This window comes from Ctenocephalides felis, unplaced genomic scaffold, assembly GCF_003426905.1.
Source record: "Ctenocephalides felis isolate EL2017-DRISC unplaced genomic scaffold, ASM342690v1 CF-g0.4_SCAFFOLD_03571, whole genome shotgun sequence".
Taxonomy (NCBI): Eukaryota; Metazoa; Arthropoda; class Insecta; order Siphonaptera; family Pulicidae; genus Ctenocephalides; species Ctenocephalides felis.
Window position 1 is genome coordinate 44,719,580 of NW_020539725.1, and position 13,736 is coordinate 44,733,315.

A 13,736-nucleotide genomic window follows, 5' to 3' on the forward strand; every position below is an offset into this window, starting at 1 on the left:
CCCCACTTCAAAGGGTGATTCTGCATATATTTTGCATCAAATTATTTTATACAATAGTGTATTGTATTTTTTAACTTTATGTACATACTTTTTTGTACATTTTAGAAAATTAAAGTTTGTTATGAAAATCTATGAAATTGAAATTGTTGTCTGTTTTCTTCTTAGTAGAAGAAAAATTGCATTATTCTTTGGTTGAATATCTCATTCACATGTATTTTTTGTGTTATAATAGGTAAATATTCAAATTTAATTATTATTAATTAATTCAACAAGTGCGATTTAAGTTTACTTAACATTTTTATTACAAACCAGGCCATTAAACTTTGTTTATAGAATTAAATTTTTATTATTTTCTAGATCTCTAATGATACATACATAACAAAATCGGTGGTAATTGTTTGTTTGTTACAACAAATTAAAAAACGTTTTTATTAGTAGTTATTTGAATAAAGTAGAATGGGTATTGAATTAATTTGAGACATTTGGAATACGTAAAACCTTCGAAAAGAGAAAAGAGAAAATTTATTACAAAATGAATGGAAGTTTGTTGGCTCGCTCTCAAAACTTACTAGCGTTTGAATTACTTTAATTACTATCTTTTTCTTTGTAATTATTGTTAGAAAATCTGTGCTCTATTTATTTAATTTAAAGGTTATATTTGAAATACTAGTATGTAAATCATGCTTTACATTAAAAAACTTTTCCAACATAGTTTGTGTTGAAATATTATTGTATATTTGGCATAAAATAATAATGTCAGCGTTTTGATAAAATTTGGGTTACAGCGTTGATCTGTGTCAAAACAATAAAAATTTATTGTCGTTGATTTTTGTTGCCAACTTAAAATTAAAGTTTTGTTCTGCTTTGTAAACAATTTTTTTGTATGGAATTTTCTGAAATATTACAAATTAATTATTAACATCTTCTATGGCAATAAGGAGACAAGAGGAGAAAATGCAGGGTAATAAAAGCCAAGGCACATGGCATGGGAGCATAAGTTCAAAAAGTATTTTGTATTGTAGAAAAGAATCTTGTCATATAGAATATTATAATCTGGTAAGAAAAGGGCAAAAGCGCATTCATTATACCCTAAATTGTCTTCTATCGGTATGTCAATAATAATTATCGTATTGTCTCTATAACAATATAAATTATTTATCATTATATAATAAAATAAACAAGTAACGAGATGATGTCTTGTTCCTTCGATGTTATGAATGTTCTCCATGGACTTATTAAGAATCCAATGCGTCTTTTGTGGAGTTTTTGGTACCAGCGTGTGAATGGTATCCATTGTATAGTGTAAACTAATCAGTTCCATCAAGCCTGTCAAAATTTTTCTCAAGTAAACTTTGTGATATGTATATGTATAAATTGTATCATGCTTGTCTGCACTTACTTGGTCGTCGTTTTTTATGATAGAAATATATTTTGTTACATTTTTTTAACTTTCCGTAGGCTAAGTTATAGTAACCGCAACAAAATCGAAAATGAAAATTGTTATATATCTTTACGTTTCGAAGGTTTCTGAACATTTTGGCATACCTTAGAAAAAATGGATTTGTGTGTGTGTATGTGTGTGTGTTCGGATACAAATTTTCGTCGACGATTTCAGGAACACGGATCAACTGATTTGAATAATTTAAAAAACATGCGATTCGCATTAATAAGGAGACGTGCTGATTAGTTTTTGGCGAAGGCAGGTCTAGCCTATCCAAAGATACAGGGCAAGAAGTACCAAAAATGGTAACTCAGTTTTCAAGAGAACGACCGTCCGAGTTTAATAATTCAAAAAACATTTTACTTGTATTGACAAGATGAACTGATTAAAATTTTGGAAAGGCAGGTCTAGCGGTTATGGACTCAATAGAAATAAGTTAAAAAAATTTCATTTGGCGGTCAAAAATGTTTATTGGACATATGTACATCAAATTATCAGATATTTTATATGTATTTTAATAATGTGTATCAACTTTCTTTACATTTCTATGGGTTACGTAAAGTTGATGTTTGTTAAACGGCGACGCTGCGCTTACGCGCTTCTATATTTCGTTTCTATGAATAAATGTTCAAAATTTCCAAAATATTTCGAAATAAAAAATTTTTTTTCCAAAAAATCAATTTTTTTCCTCCAAAAAATCTTTTTTTTTTTTTCAAAAAAATCAATTTCTTCTCCAAAAAATAATTTTTTTTTTCCAAAATTTAAAATTTCTCAAAAATCTATGTTTTTTAAGTTAAAAAAAATTAATCATTTTTAAAAAAATATTTTTGGTACGGGAAGTTCTAGCAATTTGCCTTAAGGCATGATGCCATACACCACTAATTTATAATATATTCAAAATATTCATTATTTTTTGACGGTCGTAGGGTTTATAACATAAAACATGCCAGAGTAGAACGTCATTAGATTTTTCAAGTAATAATTTTGTAGAGATTTTAAGAAGAATTTTGCTGATCGTGAGATAAATTGATGAAAATATGTATCTAACATTAAAACACATTTAATTTTATATAAGGAAAGATGAATATATTTTGCAGTTTTATCTATTTTTTATCTCAGTATTCGCTTTCTGATAATTGTATTTGGTAGGAAATAACATGTTGCATGAAAATAAATTTTCTTTATAATTAAATATTCATGTTTATTCAAAATGGAAAGTTCAATATATTGATTGGTTGTAATTTGTTATGACCAATGCAGTTTCTCAATTCCCATGTTTAAACTTAAACTTAAGCAGTTACATTAATCTTTATAATGATGAAGCATTAAACAAAATAAGCTTTATATGCACTGTAGTTTGTTTTTATACCAATTTTATTAGATTAGGTGTTACTCGTCGTAGCAGTTATGATTTGATTTAATAAAATGTGCCAGAAAATGTACTTGATGAAATACAACATTATTTTAATTTGCTTTATTGGCAAAAATTAATTTCTTTTACAAGAACTGTGATTATTTCCACAACTTTCATTTACAAAAATCTGCTATTTATAATCTCTGAAAAATTCTATTCTATATCTATTATTTAATTTTTATTAATTATGTATTTTAATAATAGATTTATTCGTGATTTAATTTTCTGCTTCGTCTAAGTTCATTTATTTCATTGAAGATATCAATAATGTCGATACTTTTATGTAAAAGACAGCTGCATTGCGTCATATTAAAATAACATAAATATCAAATAGTATTGCTATTTATATAAATGCCTTCTGCGAAGATATAAAAGTGATGGCCTTTTAAATATTCATGATTAAAAGATGATCATTATTCAAAACAGCAATTATATTCAATGCGAATATAATCAACTTATGTGAAGTTGTAGAGATTGATATATGAATTCATAATTTGTGCAAAAAAATCAGAATAATCATCAAAATAATAAGATTTAAATAAAAGTAATGATACAAGTAAAATGGTTACCAACTTTTCTCAAAGATATTAGAAATTCAACACCAAAACACCAAAAACCTTTAACTTGTAATTTTTTACTGAATAGGGGTTTCAATAATTTATACTTATAAACTTTCAATAATTTATACATATAATTTGATTACTCTACTCTACTTGATTACACATTATTTCTCTTGATCACTATAATGGAAGTTCATTTTGCTTTATTAAAATTACAAATATCATCGATATAATTTAATCGCACATAGTATAAAATCGTTTATATTTGCATGGTCAACTTTATTTTATAGAAAAATTAGTAATGGTTAAATTAATGCGTAAAATTACTCAAATATTCAAATTGCTCTGATTGTCAGTCATTCTCTAGAAAATCTACAAAAACGATACTTTTGTGTCTATATCCAATACACTTTTGGAACCATCTAAATATAATCAACTTTTTGGACCATTAATACGAATCATTTTTTTTTTATTTTTTTTATTTATTTATATATTATTTTCATGTCTCAGACAGGGGTATCTGGTATGAGAGAATTTTTTTTGAATCATAAATTTTATATACAAATAAAATTTTGTGCGATTTCTCTTCAACTCACGGGATACTTTTGATTTATTTTGGCCATTATAAGGTTTGTATAAACATGTTATAAGATGACAAGTTAATTTATTTTGAATAATTATTAGAAAATAGCAATGTTGTCATAGAACTAACATATTGGGTACTATTGTTGTTTATTGTAAAATCAAAAAAAAAACTCATAATACTTCAAATAACATTTGATGTATAGCGTGTTTGAAGGTGTATGTAGTTGGAAAAGTAGGTACCCAGGTTGGCGCAATGCAGGGTCTATGCACGCGAAGAAAAGTTTTATGCGACAGATATTTCAACATATTTTTACATAAATCTGTTTAAAAACAGTCAGTTTTAAATCAAGAATCTTAACTGGTGGTTACATATGAACAACCATTTTTTAAGTTATAATCATAGGCTCAGAGCCAGAATCAGAAAATCCGTAATCGATATCTGCATCGGATAGCCTAATGTCAAGAAGTAGCGATATCGGTTTCATTTGAGATAATAGATAACAATATGTTTACAAGTGAAAACAGCTCTTACTCGGCATTGCTACATCAATAAAAAATACATCAGTAATAGTAACTAGATGTTGTAAAATGTATAAATATAAGTTTCATTAACGACTCTTAACTTTTGCAGTTAATTTACTCATGCTATTTTATTTTATAATTGCGTATGACGCTTGTAGTAGAGTCAGAGCTCTACTAAGGCTCTTTCACAGGACGTTAGCCTTTCTAAGAAAAATTAGCGTGATTTTTTTTTGAAAATAGGTTTTTTTGTTTAGCTTTTAGTTTTATTTTTTATCATATCTGTCAATACCGAATTCGATGAACAAAAAAAATTTTTTTTTTATTATATCTTTATATAAACTCTTCAATAAAATAAAAAACACTTTATAATTTATCATGTTTTCTGTACATATTGGTCCTGCACAGAACCTGCATTGGTTCTGTATATATTGTCTTACAAATTTTACGTTTTGTACTATTTTTTTTGGTTATATTTTAACAGCACCTAGTATCTTAACGTCCTATAATCTGTTGGGTTGCTGAAACTCCTTACGTTGCATTTTTAAATAGTAACTCGGCAGTTGATCCATCGATATTTACTGATTTTATTATTATAGTTGATGTTTACTGATATTTACTGATAGGGTGTAGCAATGCCCAGGAAGGTCTATTCTACTTGGAAACATATTTAAGCTCCTTTCACTTGTATTTTGATAAAAGAGTGTCCGGTGCTTGGTGCCGTCCGGCGTTACGGGACTTCACCCTACTATCTCTTTTTATATCCTAATCTTCCATTCAATTTTCTTTCTTCAGTTCCATTCTTCTTCTTGTTTCTCAATATGTTCTTCTCATCTTCTAAATTACACTTCTTTTTACTTTTACTAATACATTTTTTTCTTGTATTCTACAAATTAACAATTCTTAATCTACTTTAATATTTTATATTTTTAATTCTGATATTGCTAGAGATTCGAACCGAATTATCAGGGTTGTTTGTGATGGGGATTGAATCCGCGATCCGGATCGTTGCAAACCTATGCGTTAATCACTCTTCCAGGAAGGCCCCTATAATTATTATAGCAAGGTTTTAATCAAGCCGGATTAATCCGAGTTTCTTCTTAATATTACACGATACTCACTCGCTGCGTTATAGTTTTGATTATAATCATAAATATATCAAATAATACTTCAGAAAACATTCATTACATTCGATTGTGAAATGATAACATTCATGTAATTGTTCTCTTGCATGGAAGTTTGAAAATATGTTTATCTAACTGCAGTATTAATTCTAGATCATATCAGGATGTAACTTTTCATCAATTTAATGAATGTAATAACAAAATTGGAATAATATAATAAAACCCTCTCTCTTTGCGAAGAGCACAATGCACCAGCATGGAGCCGGCGTGTTATGTTCAGTACAATAATGAGGAAGTCAGACACAGGCACGCAACTCTGGCACTGCTGCAATTGCGCAGAATTAATAAACAATATCAAAACGAGATTGTCATTTGAGATATTGATATACCATCTTGTTGTTTATAGCGCTTTACATTACAAATACATGTCATAATCAATTTTTCTTCTCTGTAATAGCAATTATAACTTTACCATCCCGGATGGTGCGGAAATTTGGTGTAATTTATTTCGATTTGGACATATAGTGCCAACCAAAGAATAATAATATAATAATAATAAGAATAATAATTATTTATGCTACATCATACATTTTGGAACTTAGTGGTTAGAACTATGCCCATTCAACCAGAAGGTTGCAGAATCGATTCCTTCCTTGAACTGCCTGATGTCAATCATAATGAAACGGGTTTACATTCGAAAATGTATATGGGAATATGTTTTCATGTGTAAAATTGCTACATCAAATTGAAAAACATCACTATTAGAGAAATTCTAATAATACACTTTAACAAGTAGAGTAGTAAAAAATAATAATTGCAGCAACTTCAAAAGTTCTGATCGCTATTGAAATAAATAACTAGTGGGGTGTATGGCATCGTGCCTTAAGGCAAATTGCTGGAACTTCCCGTACCGTAACGAAATGTTCGAGAAATACTGAATGTTTTCAAATAGTTTATTATAAATATTGTAACATAGTTTAATATTTATAAGAATTATATAAACTGAATTCCAAAGTTGAAATTATTTGTTTAAAATATATTAGAACTTTAGTCAGAATTAAAAATAAAATCTGAATTATTTTCGATATACAAAAAAAAACTAAAAAAAAAAGATACAATTTTTTTTTTCCAAAATAAATTATTTTGTTAAAACAAGCTGAAAGTTCTTTGAATCATTCAAATCGGACGCTTAGTTCTCTTAAAAAGTGCCATTTTTTGCACATTTAGCTATTTATCTATGAAACCGCTGGACCTGCCTTTGCCAAAAACTAATAATCCCTTCTCCCAATCATTACTAATTGAATGTTTTCTAGATCTTCCAAATCGGATGCTCCGTTCACTCAAAAACTCGATTTCTATTTTATGCACTCTTTGCTCCGCATCTCCGTAACGGCTGGACCTGTCTTTGCCAAAAACTAATCAGCACATCTCCCTATCAATAGGAATGGAATATTTTTTGAACCATTCAAATCAGTTGATCCGTGCGCCCGAAAACGTGGACGAAAAATTGTATCCATACATACATACACACGCACACACACACATCCATTTTTTCTGAGGTATGCCAAAATATTCACAAACCTTCAAAACGTCGAGAAATGTAAAAATTTTCAATTTCGATTTTCGGCCCATTACAATAACTTACCCTACGGGACCCTTTTTAAATTTTTTGCTGATTCTTTATCACTTTAATATTTATTTATTCAGCATCCCAAAGTATCTAACTACCACCAATTTTACAGAACCTTTGTTTTATTGTTTTAACAGCAATCAGAACTCTTACTTTTACATGTTCTATAAGCTGTTTGTTGAAGACTTATGACCTAACGTATTTTATGAGAGGCAACCCATCGGTTTACCATCCTCCTATGGGTGAGGTTTATATACGTCAAATAGTTATCATATGATTGAATGATGCAACTATGCCCACTAAGGACGATTTTCACTTTAAATTATATTGCGATCTATAACCCCTAGTGGAAATTTGACATCAAAGTTGCCTAATGTCGGGCGGTAGCGGGAATCGAACCAGCGAACCCGGAACTAGTTGGTGCTATCCCACTTTACAGAACCTTGAAACCTTAATTGATTGATTAATCGAACATATACGGTAAACAAGTTACTATTGTTTGGTTCTATATGTCGAGAAATTGTTTTCTTCAACTCCGGTCGATAATTACTCTCCACCCCAAGCGTTACTACTCAACTCACTCAAGACATTGATACCACTCAGTAAAGTACTTTTTAATGTACCATTACTGATAGCGATGTGAGTGGACTGTACGAAGAAAGTATCTAATCTCTATCATTCGACCTTGCACCTATAATGTGGGCAAATATTTATTTTCTAAGAGTGTTTATGTATCACTCTCGTCGTTTAGCAGACACGTCTGGTCGACTTAACGAGATAACCTACTTACTTCCGACAGAGTGTGCCGTGTCCACAGCCTGCTTATGGGAAATCTGCATACATAATTCATCATTCTATTCAGAATTCTTCCAGTGGGTCGTGCGTGCCTATCGCGCTGTAACTAATGCAACGATTGTAAAAGTTTTACGTTTGCTTAACGCGCATCAAACGTGCAAGTGTTTATGCAGAGATGGAAAACGCTTTCGATAATTGTTTGATAATATTTCGAAAGTTTAGTACTTGAATTGTATTTCATTTTATATAAAGGTTTATTGTACTTTATAATGGTTTTATAACTATTATGCTCCATGGTAGGCCTCATATAATACCTATTGGTATTTGTCAGATTTGATCAGGTCTTTTTCCATTTAGCCCGGGGAAGGGGGTATAAATATATGCTATTCTGTAATAACATGATTGTACGTGTTTTTTAATAAAAATATAAATTTATTGTTCAATGTTGATTAAAGTCCAAGATCTTTGCATGAACACGGAACAACGCCATTCCGGGAATTTGTCACGTCCATTACTTAATATATAGAACCAAAATAATCATGATAGACCAGTGATGTCTTAGGCAAGAGTCTAGCCAAGTGATGATGTCTTGAGAGTAGTCTTAGAATATCTTAAGTGAAGATTATGTCTGTTAATTAGAAGAAATAAATACAGTGTATAAATACTACAAGTGACTTTTATATTGGAAACCAGAAATTTATCTCTTTCTGCTAATATCTTACTGAAAGGGCCCGCTATTCTGAAGAGTTCTATTATATCAAACCAGTAAATCAAACATTACTCCTACTGCTCGACTCAAGGCACCAGGAAAGGGTTGGACGGAATTATTACCCTAGTGGATGAAAAATCTACCAACAATTGGACCCCCAACCCATACCTAAACTCTACTACCAACCACATTATATCATTTCAATGCATATTACTTGTAATTTATAACAGAGAGCAAAAGTAATGAGGGAGGAAGGTTATAGATTGAAGATCAATATATATCGTAGATCAAATAGTTGTTTCATTCACTTTTCTTATCTTGGCCGTATATTTAACTTCCCGTAGGGTAAGTTATAGTAATCGCAAAAAAATCGAAAATGAAAATTTTTATATATCTTTACGTTTCAGAGGTTTCTGAACATTTTGGCATACCTTAGAAAAAATGGATGTATGTGTGTGTGTGTGTGTGTGTGTGTGTATGTATGTACGTGTGTGTGTGTATGTGCGGATACAAATTTTCGTCGACGATTTCGGGAACACGGATCAACCGATTTGAATAATTCAAAAAACATTCGATCCGTATTGATAAGGAGACGTGCTGATTAGTTTTTGGCGAAGACAGGTCTAGCCGTTCCGAAGATACGGGGCAAAAAGTGCCGAAAACGGTAACTCAGTTTTTAAGAGAACGGAGCGTCCGATTTGAATAATTCAAAAAACGTTTCACTTGTATTGACAAGATGAAAAATCGATAAAATTTTCATGAAGGTAGGTCTAGCGGTTTCGGAGATATGGAGGAAAAAGTAAAAAAATGAGCCATTTGGCGGTCAAAAATGATCATTAGACATATGCACATCAAATTATCAGATATTTTATAGAGATTTTAACAATAAGTATACATTTTGTTAACATTCCTATGGGTTCCGTACCAATGCTTATGCGTTAGACAGCGACGCGGCGCTTACGCGCTTTATATTTTGTCCCTATGCAGTTAAAGCAGTACGATTGCTTTGAAAAAAAAGTTCAGATCTTCCACAATATGTCAAAATAAAGAAAAACATTTTTTTTTCAAAAAAAAAAAAATTAAAATAAAACCTTTTTTTCAAAAAAAAGTAATTTTTTGTCCAATTTATAGTTTCTCAAAAATCTTATTTTTTCAAAGTAAATTTTTTTCAAAAATGTTAATCGTTTTTAAAAAAATAATAATTTTTGGTACGGGAAGTTCCAGCAATTTGCCTTAAGGCACGATGCCTTAATTGCCTTAAGACAGAATTCCACTTACAGCTAGTTTAGTTTTCTTTACTGATAGAGATTCCAAAACTCGTTACGTAAAAAACATGCGATAACGTTATCTAAAACATCCAGCAGCACAGGAATTTTTATTTCTTAATCAGTATATTTTTCCATCCTATACCAGAAATGCAGGTGAAGGTCATAATTTGTGTTTTTTAACACGTTCGCGCCGGGGTCGATTTTGGTATGTTTTTCGGTGTGGCGGCGCGGATTACCGGTGGCCCACGCCGGCGCGAACGTGTTAAAGAACGTGGTTATAAACCCTGTATAATTACCGAATATCATACTATCAAAATAGTTCAATCATATGTTAATTGATTCAAAATAACTAGTACTTTACTAGTTTGTTTTGTCAAGTAAATCAATTTTCAGTTTAACTCGTTCGCTGACAGTAACAGTTTCGGCTATATTTAAATTGGATGTGATATCCAAAATTTGATTGAACGCCGTTTATAAGTGTAGTCAGATTATCATACTCGTTATTAATGATGAATGCTATAGCATCCACGTTAACAAATACGCTTCTTTTTTTCGCAATGTGCTTGCCCGAGCTAATCACTGACTACATACACTACATACTTAGTCGTTACCTTGTCAGGTTAAACTTACAAAAACGTAAGGTTATATAAAATTAAATTCAAAATAATTGACTTTAAAATTTGAATCCTATTGTATTCAGGCCATTCTGCATCACAATGAAAATGAATGCTATAAAGACTTTGACGATATAATTATTTGGGTTTATAAATAAATTTTGGTATTGAAATTATCTTTATTTTATTACAATCTTAACTATGATAATCGATCTTCTTTGATGATCTTTGATTGTTTTATGATACTTGATGATTGTCTTGGGTTGATCAATTATTGATTGGCTTGCAACGACCTTGACATTTGAAGATCTATTAGTGGAAGCTGATCATTAAATAGCATAGTTTTCCAAATCTATTTTTATAAGATATTGTAAATAAGTCATATGAAAGAAAAATGTTATTTGCGCCTGGCCTAACAATTTATTCATTCAATCAACAGTTCGTTTCGTTTCTTTATGCAATTAGCATAGTTTTTACGCATCACGAAAATCGTGGAAATGTTATTCGCACGATCTTTCAATTATATTTTATGTCGAGTATTTTATATCTTTTTATAAACTGAATACATTTGTTTTGTTTAGGAAAAATCTTTTCTGATTCGCATTTCATATTTTAGATATAATTTTAGGAAATGACTAGACTAGACTGATATTTTCATGTGTTTATACATTTAAATGTCGACTACGCAAATTCTTCTCGATGAATTTTTAAAACTCGCAAATAAATATGCAATTTTCTATTCGTTTTTCGATTTTTAAAATATTTATATTATAATAAAAAATATAATAATGATTGGATAGGGTAGTAATAAAAAATATCAAGTACATATTATGCTATATATCGCAGATCAATATCAATACGATTCCAATTGTATCCATTAAATAATTTAATGTAATTTCTGAAATCGATTCAATATTATTTGCTTGAATTGACATTTTTCCATGAACTGTCTTATTTACGTGGAAATGGATTGATCTATCATTTCTTAAAACTAATAGAATTATCTAATAATTTAATAATCTAATAATCAAATAATCTTATAATCTTATAATATTGATATTTAAAATTTATACAACAAAAAAAGATTACTAGTACTTTACACTTAGGAGTCTTCATGGAAAAATCTTAGAATTTGATTATGATACATAATATTTAAAGACTAAATATAAGTGATAGTATGTATAAATGTATCCATTATTACCACTTTGATGTAAGAAAGGACAACTCGCCCAAACATTTTCGTTATTTACTTACTTACTAGATCTCCCAAAGTAACGATCTCGACTTAAATAATCGAATTATTTAGTCGTAAATTAATTTTATTTATGTATTATCAATTAGTTGAATATTTCCCAATTGTTGCATACACTATTCCAAGTTGTAACTAATTAATATTGATTAATTAATTTTTTTTATTCCCTGCCAGAGCTAATCGAGCGTGTCTCTAGTTCATTACGAATTCCCCATTGAAACTGTTACTAGGTGCAGGCTGGTTTACCTTAATGAAATTTTACCATGAGAAGTCATTTGGACGAGAAACGAACAAAACACTTATTTGATTATAGTCACTACACTAGTATAAATTTAAAATTCGAATTCTATTATATGCTTCTCAGACTATCTAATTATCTCGTTTTTATTTTATAGAATATTTGAATATTTCTTGAAGCTTTTTTCAATATTTTTAAATCGTAGAACATGCCCCATTAGTGTTGTTTTATGTTCATGTTCATTTGAACATCATTGCATTATTTACCTAGGCAAGAATTTGCAATTTTGAGTAAAAGATCAGTTTTTAATGTTGTAAATGCTTCTGTAGAAATTATCAATGCGATCGAATTTATTCGCAATTCACTTTTTTGAAGACAAAAATATTTGTATATTTATAATTCTCTTGATGAAAAGCATCATCTATGTCATTATATCATTTTAATTAAATTGAAGTAATTCATTGATTTATAATTAATCTACATGGCAAATATTGCTCGCTTTATTGTTTGTTATATTTTATAATTACACAATTGAATGCCATTAATTAAAAATCTAATTATAAATTTTGTGTTATAAGAACATATCGAATTTTATTTATTTAAATTAACAAATATTTGAATTATATTTTGTATTTGTATTCTTATCGCAATGCAGATGTTTTAAAATCAATAAATATAAAACAAGAAAAATTAATTACTACGTATATTGATTTAAAAATTTATTGTTTTTCAGAGCGTGCAAAATTTAGATTATATTTTAAAATAGAGGCTTGTCATGGAAATTTAAAAACATGATGGAGATTTGACGTAATAAATTCAATAAGTGAATTGGTATATATCGTTCATAAGAAATTATTTATTCGAACTTTATGATTAATATTTCAATATGATTCCTGCCTAAAAATCGCACTTCTTGAGTTACTTTGCTATCATTAAATGGACAATGATAAGGAAACTAAAATACTTATTATTTATATGTGACGACTTTTTATATCTATACTGCGTATATTTACATACTTTGTAATATTTGAAGATTAAATGATAAAATGGTTCCAAATAACTTGAATTAATATATCAGAATTTAAATTATTTACTTAATGACGTTCCAATTTTTATGTTAATTTAATTTACGGGATTAACATATTATAGAGATTGGCTAAGCTAAGAAAAGCTTTTTATTGCATCAATTTTTAAACGAAAAAAATAATACGTGTTAATTTTCTAGCACACAACTAAGAGGTATTAAAACCAGCATTATGTAATTATTTGCTAAGTTTTTCTAATTGTTTTGCCAACATGATATCTTGTAAATAATACTATTTAATTAGTGTTATGTTGAAATTTGGAGCATTATTTATCATAAGTAACTATATAAGCTGACAAGCGATATGGATAATGCATAATTTGTGCAATTTTTATTTAGAATAAAAATTTTTAACTAGGCCAACCACCGTCACTGGATAAACGACCTCTCTTGCTCTTTGAAACTTGAATCTAATATGATGGGAACATTTTGAAAATGATTTATATTCGAAGTTTTCTTATGTATTCATTAGGGATTTATATTTATTGATATAGAGAAAATCG

The 13,736-nt window shown here is 29.2% G+C and overlaps 1 protein-coding gene across 3 annotated transcripts in view; it reads left to right on the plus strand.

The window, feature by feature from the left end:
- LOC113384414 (beta-1,4-glucuronyltransferase 1-like) overlaps positions 1–13,736 on the plus strand; it is a 129,552-nt gene that overhangs the window by 7,468 nt on the left and 108,348 nt on the right. The window lies entirely within an intron of this gene.